The following is a 23,788-nucleotide window of genomic DNA, read 5'->3' on the forward strand; positions in this document are numbered from 1 at the left end:
TTTTACCCAATTTTCCAAAGTCCCAAAAATCGCGAGAAAAATATATAAAAATCAGTGTGACGGGAGCATCCAGAACATCGAAGATGGGCCAGAGGGGAGCCAGGGGCTGCCCAGGCGGCCACCGTGCGCAGCCTGGCCCCTCCCCGTGCCCACAGGCCATCTGAGTGGGCCCCACCTCCTCTGACGCCCTCCTTTGGCCTATATTTACCCTTCCAATGGAAAATCCTCGTACCTTATCCAGAATCGCGAATTCCTCCACTGTTCCGCTGCAGTGGCGCTTTAGAGATCGGGAGCGTCAGGAGACGTCTTTCCGGCACCCTGTCGGATGGAGGATTGATCTCCGGGAGCTTCTCCACCACCATGGACGCTTCCCGGATGTGTCGTGAGTAGTCCTCCTTGGACCATGAGTCCATGACCAGTAGCTATGTAATGTCTTCTCTCCAATCTTGTGCTTCAATGGTTAGTCCTTGTGAGCTCCCTACATGATCAAGGCACATATGTAATCATCTTGCTATTGCTATGTTGAATTTATTGGGATCCGATGTATTATGAGATTATGTTTAGATTGTTATGAGTTATATATTTGGTTCTCCTTTTATATTATGTTCTTTAGTGATTCATGCATGTTCTCCGTTGCTATTTATTGCTTTGGCCGAGTAGTAGATTGTAACTCCAAGAGGGAGCGTTATGCATGATTGTGGGTTCATGCCCCCTGATGTCTAGCTTGAGTGACAGAAACATGAGACTAGGGGATGTGTTGTTGCCACCAGGGAGAAAACAACGGTGCTTGTGACCACGGTTGCAAGGATTGTTTACCTTACGCAAAGTTCGTTAATGCAGTTATCCGTTGCTTTGAGTTTACACTTTGGGTGGGACTCGCAACTTAATACCAGCGAGATGTTCTGGATAGATATCTCAAGGTGGATGATTAGTAAGTAGATGCTGATGAATAAATGGTCTACTTGTCTTGGCGTACTGCCCATTACTTTTGAGCCTCTAACAATCAAGGAGCATGATTAGCATTGCCGTGCGTTTATAATTATGTAAATTGCCTAGCTGTAATTTGTTTACCTCGCATAGTTGTTTATTGTCTTTTGGGAGAGAGACATCACTAGTGAACATCATGGGACTCCGGTCCATATTACCACCACTGGTTACACATCCATCATTTACTGTTTTTATTTACTTTTCCGTTGCAATCACCATTACTATTCCCGCTTGTGTTTTGATCCTTTGCAAACTACAAGGCCGGAGAGATTGACAACCTCTCTGTACTCGTTGGGAGCAAAGTTATTTGTTGTGTGTGTAGGTCCACGCCTTCTGCTAGCGCCAGAGCACCGGACACCTACTTGTTGAACCTCGGAGTCCTCCTGGTTCGATAAACCTTACAGTCTCCGTTTAAGGGAAACTTGCTGCTGACTACATCTCAACCTTGCACTTGGGGTAACCAACGAGGGGGCGAGAAGTATATACATTCTCTCGCCATCACATGCTAATATGGTAAATGAATGGGGGGGGTAAAAATTCTTAAAGGATCATATATTTTGTAAGCTAATGATTGTGTTACTTGTGTTTATGGATATTACATGGTGGGTACCATGTCACATCAAAAATTATGTTCTTATCATTTACCTACTCGAATACGAGCAGGAATTAAGCTTGGGGATGCTGATACGTCTCCAATGTATCTATGATTTTTCATTGTTCCATGTTGTTGTATTATTATTCTAGGTTACTTTTTAAGAATTTACTTGTTTTCATATTATTTTTAGCACTAACCTATTAACCCAGTGCCAGGTGTCGGTTGCTGTTTTCTGCATGTTTTTGGCCTTTCAGGAATACTGTACCAAACATAATCCAAATACCCCAAAACTTTTTGATGATTTTTTCTAGACAAAAATAAGACCTGGAAGCTTCAGAGGAAGATCGGAGGGCACATAGGTGTTGTCAAGCCAACATGGCGCGCCTTGGGGGTGGCCATGCCCTGATGGGTTGGGGCCACCTCCCATCTCTATTGGCCCTATTCTCTTTCCTATATATTCAAATATGTTCCAAAACCCCTAGAGAGCCTCCCGAAACACTTTCCGCAGCCTTAAGTCTCTATTTTGCCTTGTGCCCATCTGGAGCCCTGTTCCGGTGCCCTGTCGGAGGGGGGTTCGATCACGGAGGACTCTACATCAACCTTGTTGCTCCCATGGTGATATGTGAGTAGTTCACCAAAGATCTATAGGTCCATACTTAGTATCTAGATGGCTATCTCTCTCTCTATGTTCTTCATTGCCAAGATCACCGTGATTCCCGCGGTCATCTATCTTATGTAATCACTTTTTGCGGTGTGTTTGTTGGGATCTGATGAATTATGGGTTTATATTCAGATTATTAATGAATAAATATTTGAGTCTTCTTTGAATTCTTATATGCGTGATTGTTATAGCTTCATAATTATCTTTGATCTATCTATTTGGTTTGGCCTACTAAATTGATTTATCTTCAGTGAGAGAGGTGCATTGTAGTGGGTTTAATCTTGCGGTGCTCAATCTCGGGGACAGAAAGGGACATGCCATGTATTGTATTGCTGTCATTAATAGTAAAACAATGGGGTTCACTCATATTAATTGGATTAACTTCGTCTACATCATGTCATCATCATCCAAGCATTACTCTGTTTTTAATTAATACTCTAGATGCATGCTAGATAACGGTCGATGGATGGAGTAATAGTAGTAGATGCTGGAAGGAGTTGGTCTACTTGTTTATGGACGTGATGCCTATATACATGATCATTTCCCGGAGTAAATGTTGCAAAACTATGCGCTTTCCTATCAATTTCCTAATAGTAATTTGTATGCCCATCGTATGCTTTCTTTGAAAGAGAAGCCTCTAGGGAAAACTATGGCACCCGGGTCTCCTCACAAATATAATTACAAAAACTCTAAATACCTTGATGCCATTATTTACTTTCTTTTTATTTTAAACTCATATTTATATAGTGATGTATCTATCACTACTTATCACTTGTAGGTGAAAATAAGAGTGCAATTATCACCGGCATAAATTCAGTAGGTGGAGGAGACTTCTCTACCACGGTTGTGGTAAAGCGGCCTTCCCCAATCAGCGAACTAAGAGGGCAGTTTTCCATAAGCCTAACTAGTGAAAATAAAAACAAGAAACGGAAATATTTAATTGCAAGATCTAAAGATATACTTTCAAGCACTCACCTCCCCAACAACGGCGCCAGAAATAGCTTGATGTCTACGCACACTTCTATTCTTGTAGACTATGTTGGGCCTCCAAGCGAAGAGGTTTGTAGGACACCAGCAATTTCCCTCAAGTGGATGACCTCATGTTTATCGAACTCAGGGAAGTAGAGGTTGAATATGGTCTCTCCCAGGCAACCCTGCAATTAAGAAAAAAAGTCTCTTGTGTCCCCAACACACCTAATACAATGGTAAATTGTATAGGTGCACTAGTTTAGCGGAGAGATGGTAAAATATGGGTGATAGGTGCGGAAAATCAAGGTAATATAAATATGTAATAAAAAATACAGCAAGGTAGCAAGTGACAAAAGTAGCACAAACCGTGTAACAATGGTGAGAAACAAGGCCTAGGCTTCATACTTTCACTAGTGGCAACTCCCAACAACATTAACATAGTCTAATCACATGATATTTCCACTAAAACATGCAATGGAGACGTACTCGGAGGTCATTCCTTTGTGATCAAGAGAGGACAAGAATTATGTAGGGATACAAAAGCACACCTCAGAGTTCGTAGTTCTCATCTATGGATTTCCCAATGTCACCGCGAGAGTACCACAATCACCACAACATATCTCAAGGATAGTCAAAGACAAGCACCAAGAGACTCTCAATCTTCAATCAATTCACAAAAGAGGAAATCACTCATGAAAATATTCTTCTAATCCATGTCCAATAGACCGCTGTCACCATGGTCTCACGGATTATACTAGAAAAGATCAAGTGAGTACATCAATCCAATACATAGAAGAAGAGGAAACATCATGGGATCACCCTAGATTAACATAGTCTATGATCACAATCAAGATCACATCATGGGAGAGAGAATTAACCACATAGCTACTGTAGAAGACCTCAGCCCCGAGGAGGAACTACTCTCGCTTCATGGAGGGCGGAAGCAACGTCGATGGAGATGAATCCGGGGGCACTTCCCCATCCCGGTAGGGTGCCGACACAGGAATTCTGGTTCCCCGAAACTTGTTGGCGATGGCGGCGGAGATCGGAATTGCTTCTGGATAAAAGGGTTCTGGAATCAAGGTTTCTTCCACAGGGTTAAAAATAGGGCCAAAGGGGGCACTAGGGGAGGTCCCATTCGCCCAGGTGGCCTGGTGGTGCGGCCTCCCCCTAGGCCGCGCCAAGTGGCCGCTTGGGTGGGGTGCCCCCCCCCCTCTTGCTCTCCTCCGGGCGTCTGGAGTCTTCTGAAACGCTGATTTTTTATATATTTTATATGGAATTTTTCGGGCACTATAAATATGGGTATAAACGTGCAATTCACAAACATCAGCAGACCGAAACTCGCACTGGGTGCACTGAGTTAGTAGGTTAGTCCAAATATGTTGAAAAAGGTATGAAAGTGTACAAAACACATAGCAATATCATCCAAAACTTGCATGGAGCGGCTGTGGTGGGACGCTCGGCGATGATGTCATGGCGTTTTCTAGTGGCATGCGTTCGGCGATTTACGTGTAGCCCCACTTCGACAGTGTCAGTTTCCAGGTGCTAAGTGATGTATGTTCTGCATTGTCACTTCGTTCAACACCGGGAGACGAGTATGCCCTGTGTGACTTGGGATTTGGAGTTTGAAACCAGGACCAGAGAATTGGAAATTATGCTGCCCATAGTGGGAGTACTCCCTCCGTCACGGTTTAGAAGGCGTGCTTAGAAATTCTGTGGAACCTAGATGGTTATTGATTGGCTGTAAGATAGGATAAAAAATAGCATTCACACTACGCATGCATATAGGAATAGTACAACGAAGTACTACTTAGCTGGTAGGAGTAAATGCAAAACGCCTTAAACCTTGTCTATTATGGAAATACACGTAAATTTAACTGTGCCTTCTAAACCGTGACGGAGGTAGTAACTAAGGTAGTATCATGTACTTGGGAATAGCAAGCATGCTCATTTGACAGACAATTAAAGAAGAGAGAAAGGGTTATAGTAACATAGGTAGATACCGTAACATGTTAAATGCTATGCTACTATGTGTCATGCATGTCAATAAATTAGGACATCTATGATACTATGCACTATGATGATAATATCATACAATAGTATCATATGCATGATACTACTATATGATACTCCCCACTATGACCAGCCTTAGGGATGAATTGATGTCCCACGATATTTATTTATTTTGCTGAGTGGCTCGTAATAATAATAGCCCCGCGTGACTTACTTGCATACCTGTGCTGTTTTTCCATCCTGACTGTACGCTGATTGAAGTGATTTACATGTGTGCATTGCTACTTGTCATCCCTTATTTGGGCTACTTATTTTCCTATGCGAAGCTACCTTCACGTAATTACGTGGGAGGGGGACCCTCGATCCTAGGGGCTCGGGGCAGCCGAACGTGCTGCCCCCTCAAACTACTCATAATGGGGAGTGGCTTCAACTAGTAACATGTCTATGTTACTACCTTCATAATGAAAAGTAATATGTGGTGTCATGTAACACTTCGTTAATTAGCTTATAGATTCATTTCGTCCTGATATCTATAATGTTACTATTGGGGCTGCCCGAGGAAGAAGAAGACTCACACACATAAAGGTAGAAGAACACACACAGAGGCTTGGCACCGCACACACCTGTGCCACTTTCCTCTTGTATTCTCAACAACCCAAATGAACTTGTTACACAGCCTATTAGTAGTGCACGCACACAAGCCAGCCACACACCACGACTAGCTCCACTAGTCGGTACAAATGGCCACTAGCAATCCCATGATTTAGCCACACGACTCGGCCATCTCCTCACTTCCTGGAGATCACGTCAGTTGCTAGGATCTCCTCTAAGCCAATCTTCCAACTAACTCTATCCATGCATGTACGTGTGATTCGCTCCTCCTACTATCTAGGCCTGCAACTAATGGACTCTTGGATGCAGACTGACACGCATACTTGGTGCCATACATGCACAACACCAAGCTGCCACCTCCTAACACGACTAACAAGCTTTGCAATGTGTACACGTGACCACATCTCTAGGTGTGCACATGCCGCAACTTGCCCTACATGCAAACTCGGAAATAAAATCATGAAAAAAATATAAACAACATGGTTAAGTCTAACAATCACCCCCTTAACCTTGTTGTCTTTATTCGAACACCTCCACATCGACCTTCAAAGCAGCGCTGGCTCGTCATCGGCGTCCACGGCGGCGAGTTGGGCCTGCTCCTTCCTTGGCACGGTACAATCTTTCGCGTAATGCCCGTAGTCTTGACAGTTCTAGCACGCACCTTGCGGATGTCGAAGTTGCTCCTCCTCTTGCCGGCGCCACCGCGCTCACCTTTCCGCGCCTCCCACTGCGCTGCCGTGAGCATGAGCTGGTTGCCGCCTCATCCGCCGCTATCCTGAGTGTGCCGCCTCGTCCCGCTCCTCGAACACCTTCAGCCGCCCGAGCGCCTCCTCGAACGTCATCTTGTCGACGTCGCAGAACTGCTCAATTCCGGCCACCGCTGCGTACAGCCGGTCTGGCACGGAGTCGAGCAGTTTCTTCACCATTGCCGCGTCATCGAGCGTCGCTCCGAGAGCAGTGTACTTTGCCACCATGCCGCTGATCCTCCCGGCGTACGCGTCCAGCTCGACGACGTCCTCCATGCGCAGGCGATCGAACTCGCTGCATAGAGTGGAGAGCCGCGCTACCCTCACCCGATCCGCGTCGATGGACCTCATATTGAGGCTCACCCACAGCTCCGCCGTCGTCTTCTTCGACGACACCTGCAACAGGATGTCTTCGGAGAGCGCTCCGAGGAGGTATGCCCTCGCCGGCTTGTCCTTCTTGGCGATGACCGCCGCCGCCGAGTCCTCCGTCGGAACCATCGCTTCCCACAGTCCTTGCGCGTCGAGGTTCGCCTCCACCTTGATCGCCCACACGGTGTAGTTATCACCGGTGGGCATCAGCACGGGGAGCGACACCATGCTCCCGCCGGCGCCGTACGGGACGATGGACATGGCCAACGTAGTGGATCGCAACGAAGCTCTGTATACCAAATGTTGGGGCTGCCCGAGGAAGAAGAAGACTCACACACATAAAGGTAGAAGAACACACACAAAGGCTTGGCACCACACACACTTGTGCCACTTTTCTCTTGTATTCTCAACAACCCAAACGAACTTGTTACATAGCCTATTAGTAGTGCACGCACACAAGCCAGCCACACACCACGACTAGCTCCACTAGTCGATACAAATGGCCACTAGCAATCCCATGATTTAGCCACACAACTCGGCCATCTCCTCACTTCCTGGAGATCACGTCAGTTGCTAGGATCTCCTCGAAGCCAATCTGCCAACTAACTCTATCCATGCATGTATGTGTGATTCGCTCCTCCTACTATCTAGGCTTGCAACTAACGGACTCTTGGATGCAGACTCACATGCATACTTGGTGCCATACATGCACAACACCAATCTGCCTCCTCCTAACACGACTAACAAGCTTTGCAATGTGTACACGTGACCACATCTCTAGGTGTGCACATGTCGCAGCTTGCCCTACATGCAAACTCGGAAATAAAATCATGACAAAAATATAAACAACATGGTTAAGTCTAACAGTTACTCATAGTGTGAGTAACTAGCTATGTTACTCAATTCATGTATTTCTTTATTAAATCATTGCCACATAAGCAAATGTGCTAAGTTGGACCTTATTGTAAGGGCGTATTCTTCCTTGCTGGTTTTGATGATTGATGGCAATGCTTTTGAAGACTAATCATGTGCATTAAACCTTTCAGAGAATCTTCTACTCCCTCCGTTTCTAAATATAAGTCTTTTTAGAGATTTCATTAGGAGGTTACATACGGAGCAAAATGAATGAATCTATATTCTAAAATACATCTATATACATCGGTACGTAGTCCCTTAGTGGAACCTCTTAAAAGACTTATATTTAGGAAGGGAGGGAGTATATCTTAATAGGGGCACCCCACTAGCTGATTTTCTTACCTCCTCATGAAGCCACGTCACGTGAATTGTTATAACCATTGATGTAGTCTAGCACAGCAGTCCGCATCCGTCAGATGAAAAGTTGGCAAAATTACCGTGAGTTGCCACCGCTAAGTGAAAAATACTGATTCGTTCTTTTGCGTTGTCCTGCTCGCTTGCTGCATATCCCTCTGACTTGATTCGTTTTGGTTGTGTTGCACAGATCCCCCCATCAGGAAAAAAATTTGGACATTACAAGGCCCATTCGAAGCCCATAGGTAAAGTCCATCGTTCCCACACTCGAAAAAAATATCGTGCCACGACCCTATTCAGAGATGTGTGATCCAACCGCTACCTCTAACAACGTGTTTGGTAGTTTATGGGAAAGGGACTGGGAATTTGTGAGAGGGAGTTGGTCGAGGGATTTACTTGGGTAGTGGACTATTTAGTCCCAATCCAGCGTTTGGTATTGGCTGGGAATTATTTGTGGGAATAATTCTCATGAACAAAAAAATAAATTATGCTGCCACATGCATTTAGCTAGTTTGTTTGTAGTTTTTTTCCTTTTGCTTCTGAAGGTGGGCCACAAAATCAGTAACAATATGTTTTTAGACGTCAACTCCTATTCCTTGGCTGAATTACCAGGGCTCCCCAGGGTAGAGATCGATGGGAGTTACCCTAGTAATTTCCCTTCCCCTTCCCTGATTAAATCCCAAGTCTGTGAACCAATCAACAGATTTTTAGTCTCATTAATCTTAAACTCCCATTCCCTACCTCCAACTCCCCCCAACCAAACACGCTGTAAGGAATTCGCCGCCATGGCTGATGCTCCCCAATCGCCATGATGGACACTCCTCCCGGCCAGCCCGCCGCACGTAACCTTACACCGCCGCGTCCAACACGGCATTAACTCCATCAAATTTGTTCATCTTCCCACTCCCACTTTTATGGCGCATATGAAACGGACTCACATCACCCAGTCAATGCAAACGGATGGATTCATGTGAAAAGAAGAAACCGATGGATTTATTGCTCCCTCCTCATGAAGGGCAACCGACCCACTGGCTCTCCCTTTTAAGCACTCGAGTTGATCCCTTACCGTCACTTGCCTCCCCGGGTTCTCATCATAGTCTTCTCCTCAAGGCTTCCGTTGATTCCGCCCCTGCAGGCTACAGGTCTGATTCCAAATCCTAAACCCATTCATGTAATTTTCTTGCTTTGGTTGTGCTATTCTTATCTTGAAATTTCATGTCTCGGCTGATGCAAAGTTTGATTCGACCTGGCTACTGTGCCGAAACATAACAATTTTTTTCTCTTAAATATTCATGTCTTGGCCATGGAAAAAGTGATCTAGCTGTTCTACTGAAACATAACAAATTTTACTTATGTTTCCATGTTTTGATATACCACCATATAGTGTCAGTCAGTTGATTTTCCCAGTATGTTTCTATGACAAGTTGCCATTGGTTTCCTGCTATATTAATGTATATAAAGTTTTGCTATATAATATTTGTCTCACATGCAATTCGAGTGCTATATATATAGAGATCACTAATCTGTTTGTTGAGCCAAGTTACACACCTGAGAACATATTAAAGATGCGGTTCATTCAGACAGTAGACTAGCAGTTTTGTTTTCATGTCGGGCGAACATTAGGAACTGCAACCATAATTTGAGAGACAAAGAAAAATTGGTATTCATACTGACATATCATCAGATATAAGTATATACAAGAAATAGACATGTGAAAGTTGTACTAGCCTGAAAGAATGTATATACGTCTTGGAAATAATACACACTTTACAAGTGTGCATGTGTCGTTGATTCAAGCTTTGTCTCTAACAATGTGAATCACTCACATGGTATATAGTTTACTGAAAATGTTAGATAAGTGGATTGATACAAAATGAAAGATGTGTAAAGCAGGCAAAAGAGACACAACCATAGATTTAGCGGGGGGTGGAACTAGGCTCAAATCTCTTGGCTTATAGAACTTTTTTACCTTTTGCAAGACGTATACATTCACCTTTAGGAGGGTAACAATTAATACTAAAGCAGAAACATGTCTTAGGTGCCTAATGCCAAGTTAGCTAGCATGGGAAAAGAAAATAATTATTCAGTGGAATTAGACCCTTAATTTTGTTTTTCAGGTCTATTAAAACTTATCATACTTACTATTTTGTCATTAGCTTGGTCTATTGAAAACACAGTCTTGAAACAGCAAAGGAGATTATGTATTTTAGGACTACAATTTGTTTGAACATCATCTTTCTTGATTATTCTGGCATTAGAAAATACTTGAAGCAGCAAAGGAGATTATGTATTTTTAGTACTACCATTAGTTTGAGCATCTTTCTTAATTATTCTAGCAGCATCACATTTTTGTATATTTTTTAAACTGTTCATCTCGATCGTATAGAAAATCATGGATGTACATCATATGTTTAGTTTGTAGGAGCTAGCACCAAAGTAAGACTACATTTTATTTTGCTTCGTTTGGTAAGCAGCAGGAGTGCATTTTATTTATCCTCACTTGGTAATCAGCAAAACAACTTAATACTGCAACACACACATCTATATAACATCATCCAGTTGCATTTTCAGCTTACCCCTTATCTTTTCAACAACGAGTCGCACCCAGTACAAATGGACAACCCAAGCAACATGTACTCCTACTGAAATTAGTTTGCTATATATCTTTATTCCACTTCTTACCCTGACTAAAAAGTGATAACATAGTCTTATCTTCTCAAGGATTTCAATAAGAGAAGCTCAGAAGAAATACACAAATGCAATTGCAAATATGAAGGGCACAAAAGACCCAGTGTTTATAACTTTCAAATATGAGTCCAAGATTCAAAACATCGCTAACCAACTATCTGGTCACCATCCATTATCATCTATGGGGTACATTGTCGAGTATGAAAAGAATGGGATACCATATATTCAGGTTGTAGTAACTGAAGAAGGTACACCTATAAACAAGATCGAATATATCGAGTAAGAATATGGTACATGCTATCATGTTCATGCTACAAAATACAAGCTTTATCCTACGTTACATATTTGTAGCAACAACAATTTTAATTGTTGGATGTACAAGAAATCTATCAATTATTTATTAAATTATTTTCTTCTTTGAGATGTCGATGATTGATACGTCCCAAACGTATCTATAATTTATGCTTGTTCCATGATCTTTTGGGTGACATTGTTATATGTTTTGCTACACTTTTCTATCATTTTACACATATTTGGACTAACGTACTAACTCAGTGCACCCAGTGCGAGTTTCTGTCTGCTGATGTCAATTTTGCAGGGGCTTTTACCCAATTTTTCGAAGCCCGAAAAAATCCAGAAAAAATATATAAAAAGTTAGTGAAACACAAGCTTCCGGATCACTGAAGGGGGGCCAGAGGGGGGCCACGGGCCTCACAGGTGGCCTGCTGGCGCGGCCAGGCCCTAGGCCGCGCCAGGAGGTCGCCTGGGTGGGTCCCACCTCCTCCGGTGCCCTCCTTTGGCCTATATTTAGAGTCCCGAGAGGAAACCCTCACAGACTTTCTAGAATCGCGAATTTCTCCATCGTTTCGCCACCGTAGCGCTTCCGAGATCGAGAGCGTGAGGATACCTCTTCCCGACACCCTGTCGGAGGGAGGATTAACCTCCAAGAGCTTCTCCACCGTCATCGATGCTTCCCGGATGTGTCGTGAGTAGTTCTCCTTGGACCATGAGTTCATGACCAGTAGCTATGTGATGTCTTCTCTCCAATCTTGTGCTTCAATGGTTATTCCTTGTGAGTTGCCCTACATGATTAAGGCATCTATGTAATTCTCTTGCTATTGCTATGCTCAATTTGTTGGGATCCGATGGGTTATGAGTTTATGTTCAGATTGTTATGAGTTATATATTTGATTACCCTTTTATATTATGTTCCTTAGTGATTCATGCATGTTCTCCGTTGCTTTTTATTGCTTTGGCCAAGTAGTAGATCGTAACTCCAAGAGGGAGCGTTATGCATGATTGTGGGTTCGGGCCCCTCGATGTCTAGCTTGAGTGACAGAAACATGAGACCAGGGGATGTGCTTGTTGCCACTAGTGAGAAAACAACGGCGGTTGTGACCACGGTTGCAAGGATTGTTTACCTTACACATAGTTCGTTAATGCAGTTGTCCGTTGCTTTGTGTTTACACTTTGTGTGGGGCTCGTAACTTAATACTGGAGAGATTTTCTGGATAGTTATCTCAAGGTGGATGATTAGTAAGTAGATGTTGATGAATAAACGGTCTACTTGTCTTGGCGTAGTGCCCATTACTATTGAACCTCTAACTATCAAGGAGCATAATTAGCATTGCGGTGCGATCATAATTATGTCAATTGCCCAACTGTGATTTGCTTACCCTAGCATAGTTGTTTACCATCACTAGTGAACGTCATGTGACTCCGGTCGATATCACCATCATTGTTTACACCTCCATCATTTTTCGCTTTCATTTACTTTTTTGTTGCAATCACTGTTACCTTCCCGCTTGTGTTTTGATCCTTTGCAAACTACAAGGCCGGAGAGATTGACAACCTCTCTGTACTCGTTGGGAGCAAAGTTATTTGTTGTGTGTGCAGGTCCACGTCTTCTGCTGACCAGGATAGCAGACACCTACTTGTTGAGCCTAGGAGTCCTCCTGGTTCGATAAACCTTACAGTCTCCGTGTAAGGGAACTTTTCTGCTGACTACATCTCCACCTTCCACTTGGGGTAACCAACGAGGGGCGAGAACTATATACATCAACTCATCATCAATGATACTTTGAAAACCTATCGTAAATTTCCGCAGCAACGCGCGGGGCATCGTCTAGTTCTTCATATGGCACAAGACAATTATGACCCCCCAATGGATTATTGTGAAGACGGTTATTTTCTTGCGTTTCATTTTCAGTGGAATTGAGTCGTAGGAGAACCATACTGTTAAGAGGGGGCTCACATCGGAAAGGTTTGGGTGGAATCAACACGTACACTTTCTTTTGCACCCATGTTCCTTTCCCGCTTCAATGGAGCTATTCCAAACTTGCCTTTGTTCTGGACTAGAGGATACCAAGAGGTAGTACCACGACACGGAGAGGTAGTACCGCTTATGCCGTAAGTGGTAGTACCTCTCTAGGGTGGTGCTACTACCGCCCCCGGGCGGTAGTAGCTCTACCCAATGTCGTTATACGTCTCCAATGTAGCTATAATTTTTTACTATTCCATGTTAATATATTATCATTCTAGAATACTTTTGGGGTGTTTATTTACCAATTTATATTATTTTTGAGCACTAACCTATTGACCTAGTGCCCAGTGTTAGTTGCTTTTTTTTGCGTGTTTTTCACTTTTCAGGTTTTCCATACCAAACAAAGTCCAATTGCCCTGAAACTTTTTGGTGATTTTTCTGGGGAAAAAGAAGACCAACAAGCATTGAAAGAAGGTTGGAGGCCTCACGAGGGGCCCACAAGCCATCAGGGCACGACCCGGGGGCGCACTGATAGCTTGTGCCTCCCTCGTGGCCCTCCCGACTCCGTTCTTTGGCTTATAAATTCTCATATACCCTAAAAACACCAGAGGGAGTCCCGAAACACTTTTTACGCCGCCGTGTCTCTGTTCCGATGGGAGTCCATCTGGAGCTCCGTTCCGGCACCCTGCCGGAGGGGAATCGATCATAGAGGGCCTCTTCATTAACCTTGCTGCCATCAGGATGATGTTTGAGTAGTTCACCACAAACCTACGAGTTCATGGCCAGTACCTAGATGGCAACTTCTCTCTCTTTAATCTTCAATACAATGATCATCGGATCTTTGCTTTGATCCATACGATGTAATTATTTTGTGAGCTGCGTTTGTTGGGATCCGATGAAATGTGGGTTTATGTTCAGTTTAGTCATGATAAATATTTGATTCTCCTCTCAATACTTATATGATTCTTATGTGCATGACTATGATAGCTTCGTAATTCTCTCTGGTCTATTGACATAGTTTGGCCAACTAGATCGATATTTCTTCTGTGAGAGAGGTGCGTTTTGGTAGGTTTGACTTGGAGAATTTCTATATCCAAGTGATGGAAGGGGCCAATATGCGTCTTTGTGTTGCTGCTACTAAGGATAAAACAATGGGGTTTATTCATATTTCTTGAGTTTACTTTGTCTACAACATGTCATTGTTCTCCATGCATTACTCTATTTTACTTAATACTCTAGATGCATGCTGGATAACGGTCGATGAGTGGAGTAATAGTAATAGGTGCACGCAGGAGTAAGCCTATTTGTTTATGGGCGGGATGCCTATATACACATGATCATTGCCGTGAATATCGCGTAATTATCCGCTTTTCTGTCAATTCCCCAATAATAGTTTGTTTACCCACCGTATGCTATTTTTCATGAGAGATGCCAATAGGGAAAGCTATGGCCCCTCAGTCTATTGACAACAAATTGATAAAACCTTCATTATCTAGCTGCCATTTACTTGTTTTTATTTTATCTTGTTATCTACAATTATCTACACACCTAACTTGCTTGCAAATAACAAGATAAGAGGATTGACGACCCTCTTGCCCGCATTGGGTGCAAGTTGTTTGTTCTTTTGTGTGGAGCCGCTGAAGACGGTTGTGGTTTATATTCCTATTGATTCTATAAACCTTGTTTTCATAACTGAGGGAAATACTTACCCATATTGTGTTGCGATAACCCGTTCCTCTTCACGGAAAGCCCAACGCAGATCACAAGTATTAGGAAGAATTTTAGCGCCGTTGCTAGGGAATATCATCACCAACTACCAAGTAACTCCACACAAAATTTCATTCACTTGTTCCTATTTTTATTTGCTGGTATATTTAGATTTTCTCATAAAAAATAAAAATACAAAATATTTATCTTTTCTTGCTTAACTTATCACTAGATTGCATCTTCGATCTCTAGTTTGCTTGAAAAGTTGCTACCATGTCTGAGTTGGAAATTAGTAATGTTTCCGCCTCTAGTGCGGAAACCCTTGATTTGCCAACTTCACCTTGCGATGAGAATGCCAAAAGATATTTTTATGAAGTTGCTAATGAAAAACTTTAAAATTTTGTGAGTGATGACCCTCCTAAGGTGGAACCTATTATGCAAACAAAGACACTCTGCATAGGAAGTGGTGATCCAAGATTTTTTTTCCACTTGTGTGGGATCATTGCCTTTTGATAGGAGGTTCTATTGTTGCTAGAACTAAAAGTTACGAGGATGAGATATCTTTGCTTATAGTACAATCAGAGAGACAATTTGTGCGCATGCATACTTTTATACAATGGTTGTTCCTAGAATTCTCTAATATCTATGAAGCTTTCACTAAACGTCTAGCTACTATATTACTTCATCAAGAATTTAGTAATATCATACAAGAAGCTAGGGATATATTTTCTCATTATAGGGTTAGCGGGGAGTGCCCACCCATAGAGGGAATTCTTTATGAGTTGGAATAAATAAGAAAACTAAGATCCATGGACTATGTTGCTTATGATGAGAACCTTAGAAAGAAGGTACCGCTTAATGTCTTAGTTCATAAGATTTCTAAACACAATGATCAATTTTCTATACCAAAACTTGGATTGGATCATGATCTTCAAACAAAATTAAGGAAATACCTCCATAGAAATTTATGCAATGAAGAACTAACTATCACTTATGAGAAACCTAAGGAAGAGCCTCATGTTCCTCCCGAAGTAGACCTTTAGGATCCTAATGTTGTGATATTTAGCCCCTTCAATTATTTTTGCTCACCTATCAGAAAGCTTGTAGTTGAAAGAAGGGAATATGATTATAGCATGATGGTCATTCTTACAAAGATGACTACACTTGAAACTATGCAATATGCCTAGCTAGGGGCGTAAAACAATAGCGCTCGTTGGGAGGCAACCCTATAATTATCTTTATTTTTGCTTTTAGTTTTTCTGTTAGTTTGTGATAACATGATTATTTCCTATTTACTGATTGTGTTTTTATGTTTTAATTAGTGTTTGTGCCAATAAAAGCCTTTGGGATAATCTGCACGATGAGTAGAATTGATACATTGCAAAAATACAAATTTTGACATCCAGTGAAAAATTTCTCTAATTTTACTGGAACATCTTTATAAGCTGAATATTTACAAAGTATTGCTATAGAAATTCCTCAGGTCATCCTAATTTTTCATAATGTTTGGAGTTACAAAAGTATAGGTTCATTACATATTACTACAGATTGATCTGTTTTAGTCAGATTTTATTTTTGCATATGTAGTTTGCTTCTTTTGACGATGCTATGGATTTGTAAGCTGAATAAAATAATAATCAATTTGTAACAGAACATGAAAGTATTTGATATGTTGCTTATACTAACGGATCTCGGGAAGTTTTGTTAAATTTTATGTGTTTGAAGTTTTCAAGTTTTTGGTATTGTCTCGAAGGACAAAGGATTGAGGAGCAGCAAAAAGCCTCAGCTTAGATATGTCCAAGGGACCCCAAGGTAATATTCTAGGGACACTCAAGCGTCTAAGCTTGGGATGCCCCGGAAGGCATCCGCTCTTTTTGTCCCAATCCATCACTATGTTACTTGGAACTATATTTTTATTCATCATATGATATCAGTTTTGCTTGGAGCGTCGTTTGTTTTTGTTTGCTTTTACTTTTAGTTTACCACAATCATTGTTTAATGTACACACCTATTTGAGAGAGATACAACATCATCACAATTTGTTAGAATACTCTATGCGCTTCATTTATATCTTTTGAGCTTAGTAGTTGCTCTAGTACTTCACTTATATCTTTTTGAGCATGATGGCGTGTAGATTTTATAGAAATATTATTCTCTTGTTATTCACTTATATTTGTTTGAGAGCTGGACAAATATTTACGGTAATTTGCATGGATCATTAGACTAGATAAAAAAATAATGAATATTCAATGAGTGATAATTAAAACCACCATGTAGCACATATAGAGAAATTATGGGTTATTGATATTGATGTCGTGATATGAAAAAGGTGTGAGAGAATTATTATTAATTCACATAGGTGTCTATATTAATAGATGTTAAACTTCTTGTTCATCTAAAAAATGTAAAAGGCATGGGGTGATGATGTGTGAGCATTTTTATTCCTCGTTGAAATCCTTATGTTGTTTTGAGTCGGAGTCACGCGATGGCTATTTGCTACCAAACCTCTCCCTCGGGGCATGCGTGTAGTACTTTGATTTGTGATAAAACTTTGCAATAATTATATGAGTTCTTCATGACTAATGTGACACCACATACGGACTTTCACCTCCTCATATTTGCTAGCCTCTTCGGTATCGTGCATCGCCCATTCTCACCTTGAGGATCGGTGCAATTTTCGCCGGTGCATCCAAACCCCATGACATGACAAGCTCTCTTGCACATGAACCTTTTTATATCCTCCTCAAAACATCCACCATACGTACCTATCATGGCATTTTCATAGTCATTTCGAGATATATTGCCATGCAAATGCCATCATCACTTCACATGACTAGTTCGCTCATCATCATAATGCTTTGCATGATCATATAGAGGTGACATAGTATTTGCAGCAAAGCCACCGTTCATCATATTTTTTATACATGTCATGCTAGATCTTTGCACGTCCTGGTGCACTGCCAGAGGCATTCATTCAGAGTCATAACGTCCTATCAGTTTTCGCATTGAGTTGTAAGTAAATAAAAGTGTGATGATCATCAATATTAGAGCATTGTCCTCATGAAGAAATAAAAATGGGGGAGGCCAAATGAGACCACCATAATAAAAAAAGAATGAGAGAACAAGAGAGAAGGGACTTTGCTACTATTCTTTACCACACTTGTGCCCCAAAGTGGCACCTTGTTCTTCATATAGAGAGTCGCATGTTACATCATTCATATGATAATGGGAGTCACGTTTTCATAAACTTGGCTTGTATATTCCAATGACGGGCTTCCTCAAATGCCCGAGGTCTTCATGAGAAAGCAAGTTGGATGCACACCCCACTTAGTGTTAGTGGAGCTTTCATACACTTATAGCTCTTGTGCATCATTTGCATGGAAATCCCTATTCCTCGCATCGATATCTATTGACAAGCATCTCCATAGATCGTTATTACGCCTAGTTGATGTGATAACCAGCTTCTCCACTTTTACCCCTTTTAAACCTACCACCATATTCTATTCCACATTTATGCTATGTCCAATGGTTCACGCTCATGTATTGCGCAAAGAATAAAAAGTTGATGCATATTGAAAATGTACGATCCAATAGTGTGACTTGGACACCGTGGTGATTGGCATTTATATTTATGTGGTGAAGATGGAGCCATGCCTTGTTAATATAATAAAGATGGATGGGGGTTAAAACAATCTTTGAGGATCGTATACTTTGAAAACTTAATAATTTGCTGAAAAGGACGTGGATGTCGCCTAGGGGGGGGGTGAATAGGCGCTTTAAAATAGTTAAGGTTTAGGCTTGAACAAATGCGGAATAAAACTAACGTTTAATATGTCAAGCACAAAACCTACAAACAACTAGGCTCACCTATGTGCACCAACAACTTATGCTAAGCAAGATAAACAACTAAGTGATAGCAAGATATATTACAATAAACAATATGTCTATCACAAAGTAAAGTGCATAAGTAAAGGGTTCGGGTAAGAGATAACCGAGGCACGGGGAGACGATGATGTATCCCGAAGTTCACACCCTTGCGGATGCTAATCTCCGTTAGAGCGGTGTGGAGGCACAATGCTCCCCAAGATGCCACTAAGGCCACCGTAATCTCCTCACGCCCTCGCACAATGCAAGATGCCGTGATTCCACTAAGGGACCCTTGAGGGCGGTCACCGAACCCGTACAAATGGCAACCCTTGGGGGCGGTCACCGAGCCCGTACACGTGGCAACCCTTGGGGGCGGTTATCGGTACCCGTACAAATTGCTCGGGGCAATCTCCACAACCTAATTGGAGACTCCGATGCTTCCCGGAGCTTCACACCACAATGATTGAGCTCCAAGACACCACCAAGCTTCTAGGACGCCAAAGCATCCACGAAGAACAATATCAAGGATACTAAGTACCAAAGGTAGTAAGCTTCTCAACTTCTCACTTCCACGTATCACCGTGGAGAACTCGAACCGATGCAACTAATGCAATGGCAAGAACACACGAAGTGGTCAAATCCCTCACACTCAAATCCCTCCACAACAACGAAAGCTATGGAGAAATATGAGAGGAAGAACAAGGAGCTCACAAAGAACTCCAAGATCAAGATCCAAGGGGTTCCCCTCACATAGAGGAGAAAGTGATTGGTGGAGATGTGGATCTAGATCTCCTCTCTCTTTTCCCTCAAGAACAAGCAAGAATCATTGGAGGGATTGAGAGTAAGCAAGCTCTAAGAATGTCAACAATGGAGGTAGAACAAGAGCTCAACAGATGGATAAGGCCAAGGGGGAAGAAGACCCCCTTTATATAGTGGGGGAAGGAATCAGACCGTTACCCCCACTCTCTGCCCGAGGTAGTACCGCTGGAGTGCCAGCGGTACTACCGCTGGGCCCCTGGTAGTGCAAAGGCACTACCACCGCCAAGAAAGTCTTCGCAAAAAGGTTCGTCCACGAACAACCGCTAGGCAGGCGGTACTAAGCTCCTGGAGCGGTACTACCGCTGACCAGGGGCGGTACTACCGCCAGCCAGCGGTACTACCGCTAGGGCCAGCGGTACTACCGCCAACTCTAGCGGTACTACCGCTAGGTCCAGCGGTACTACCGCTCGCCACTGAAACAGCCATAACTTTCGCATACGAGCTCCGAATCGAGCAAACCCAAGCTTGTTGGATTCAGGACAACAAGAGCTATCCAAACAGCGTCTGGAAATCTTAAGACCATGCGGTTATGAATATGTCAAAGATATAGAGATGTGAGTCCTCTATGAATGAAGAACCGGCAACAACTCCAACATCGAAAACATCATAGTAGATGCATATGGACTCCGTTTTCGATGAACTCGAGCTTGTCACGAAGATGACCATAAGCTCTAAAACTCACAAAGAAAAACACCAAACAAGAACCAAGAAGTATGATGCAAGGATGCAAATGGTTTGAGCTCTCAACGAATGATACGATCAAGCTACTCACTTGAGAGCCCCCTTGATGGTACATCAATCTATCCTAAACAGAAAACCTATCAAGGGCAAACCTATACCTTGCACCTCGTCCTCTTGAGCTAGATGATGATGATCTTGGCTTCCTCAAGATGGACCACCTTTCTTGATTGTGTTGGCTTGATGAAGACTAGTTGATTGCTCCCCCATACTCACTATGGGTGAGCCACTCTTCAGCATATCTTCACAAGTCCATTGCCACCAGAATGGACGGCAAGCTTCAAGCATGATATCTTCGTGTTGATCCACTTGAACTTGCACATCGCAATCTTGATGACTATCACAACTTGACGTCATACTTCATGGGTTGTATGAGATCTTCCCTTTGACGCAAGCCCATGGAAACACACCTAACCCCCACATAGAGCTCTCACGAAGACCATGGGTTAGTACACAAATACGTAATGGACAATGCTTACCATACCATGGGATCACTTGATCCCTCTCGGTACATCTTGTACGCTTTGTGTGTTGATCATCTTGATTTGCTCTTTGTCTGAGATCTTGATCAACCATGTGTCTCTATGACCATTCTTTGGATAATACCTTGAATACCATCTTGGTCATCGACATCATACTTCATGGGTTGTATGAGATCTTCCCTTTGATGCAAGCCCATGGAAACACACCTAACCCCCACATAGAACTCTCACGAAGACCATGGGTTAGTACACAAATACGTAATGGACAATGCTTACCATACCATGGGATCACTTGATCCCTCTCGGTACATCTTGTACGCTTTGTGTGTTGATCATCTTGATTTACTCTTTGTCTGAGATCTTGATCAACCATGTGTCTCTATGACCATTTTTTGGATAATACCTTGAATACCATCTTGGTCATCATATAAACTCCTTGAACCCAACACATGGACTTCAAGAAGTGCCTATGGACAAATCCTATAAATGTAACTTAAGGCAACCATTAGTCCATAGGAATTGTCATCAATTACCAAAACCACATATGGAGATATATGCTCTAACATTTGCGCTTATACTTACTAGTAAGGTGTACGCGCAACGCACGTCTTTTTAACACATCTTATATGAAACCTAACAAATTCTAGCCAGCTATAACATAAATTTCTTGAACTTCCACACGAAGTGCATAATACCTATTTTTTACTCATGCAAATAATTTGAAACATCACTCTTCATAAATAAACATTCCTTTTGAAACAAATATCACACATCTTTGCATCAGTTATGTAATCTCTTATCGAAATGTACACTTCCCCAATGCATAGTGCCCAAACAATTATAATGTCTTGTAAATAAATTTCAGTATGTGAGCAAACTCTCGAGGCTGGCTTCGAACAATGAAATTCGGGTCAAATACACAACCATTTTGATTTTTTTAATTATATTAGTATTACAGTATAATCTAGTCAGAAATTATATGCCCCTAGTGGGATAATGGACCATTTAAAAGGTACATGCCAATTCTCCATACACACATAAACAAAGTATTATTCAGATTAGAATTTTTTTTGTATCAACAAATTTAAGTGAAGAACTATTAGAAAAATCAAGTATCATCTAGAAAAAATGAGAAGATGCCATTGTCAAACTTCAATGGTAACTATCTTGAGCAACTATGAAGACTATGGTCTGAAACAAGCAAAGAATGAACAACATCTCGCGTGCGTTCGTGTCATGTGTTGTACCGGCCCCTTCTTTTACTCATCCTATTTATTATATCGACGAATGATACACAAGCTTTGCGTATTTAGGAAAAATAATCAAAAGATGCCATGCTAAATGGAGTCACTCCTAGGTCCTAGCATAGTGCAGCTGCCCATGTTGCATATCAACCGCAAGACATGTGCTACTAAAACCCGTTGTCCGCACCCATTTCCATTTTGTCCCAACCGTTTCCCTGGATCATGTAGTGTCATAAAATATTTTTTCTATGTGAATTGAAAGTTGCTAGCCAGGAATGACAATAGTTAATGTACACAATTCTGAAAGACAATTATTCACCTCCAAATAGGATGAATAACGTAAATAAGATGTGTAGAAACCGCTTGCCAAGTTAGTACATAAGATAGTATTGTAAGTCATTGCATTTCACCTACAGTTGCATGATCCTCGTTATAATTTGGAAGCCGGAGTTACACCGTAACACTCATGGATACTCAGCTTTGAAGCAGGTGCACACACATCCTTCTTTCTTGGAGCCCATATACACAACACCGCGTATGAATAGAAATTAACATGAATTGTTGGCCTAATTAGTTTAAATTGAATATTGACAAAAGGAAATGCCACACTATATGCTTCTTATGAATATTGATCTTCCAAAAAAACCCGACAACAAAATTTACCAATTGAATGCAAGGATGACATATGATATTCATTGACAGTGAAGAATCAACAAATCAGTCCAGATTCTTCGGTTTGTAGTCATTGAATCAAATGTCGTATAAATATCTGCATCTAATACAATAAATTAACCACTCAGTAAATCATAAAGATAAGAAAAAAGACTCGCTACTATATATCTGAAATCGGAGAAATACAAATGAAGACACCAACTTTGGTTTGGTGACTCATGGGTGTACCTGATAATCATTGTAGTGGCATTACTCATGAAGAGAGTAGGATGTAGATACAATATTCACATTTTCCAAAAGGAGAGGAAGCTATACCAGTTATTCATGACAATTTACCATGCTCTCAGAATGATCATGACAGTGCAGAGGCTAGAAGCAATAAAATCTTCCTTTCAAAAAAGTATTTCTTAAAGGTAAATTATACCATCTCAGACAGGGTACATATCTGGTATGTTATGTCATGCATATATTTGATATCATGACCCAGTGGCAGTGGATGCTGCTCCGCTTGCCACACTTCGTTGCATATCATCCCGTGCGTTGCCATGGGACAGAAACATTTATAAAAGCAATACGCAGTCAAATTACAACAACAATAAATGCTCAAGGTATCTCCGGCTACACGCATCATGCGTCATCTCCCCTTAAACGCTGCTCTTGGTTAAGTATTGAGGGAGGAGACCACAATATGGTCAAGTACTAAAAACCTCACATAAACATGGATAATGAATGGTTAGACATCTGGTGGCAACATCTGCTAGAACCTGGTTGGTAGCAGTGGCCATGATAAACTAAAGATGGAAATCGTGCTCGGGTTCTTCCCATGATTGTTACTCAAACCACAAGGCTTTACTTCCTAATGCATTCCTCTCAAGCGTAAAAAAAGAAATCCATTATTTACCTTTAGTTGTTCTCTTTGCATCATGCACATCAAATAGAAGAAAATACCTTGCAACCTATAAGAAGATACCATATGGCCATTTATTAGTTCCCAAGAATATTGTTTAATGGAGATTAAGCTTAGTGATATGCAACAAAGATCATGCAATAAAATGAGTCAGTGATACACAAACTATTAATTTGAAAT

The sequence above is a fragment of the Hordeum vulgare genome, chromosome 7H (assembly GCF_904849725.1).
Source record: "Hordeum vulgare subsp. vulgare chromosome 7H, MorexV3_pseudomolecules_assembly, whole genome shotgun sequence".
Taxonomy (NCBI): domain Eukaryota; kingdom Viridiplantae; phylum Streptophyta; class Magnoliopsida; order Poales; family Poaceae; genus Hordeum; species Hordeum vulgare.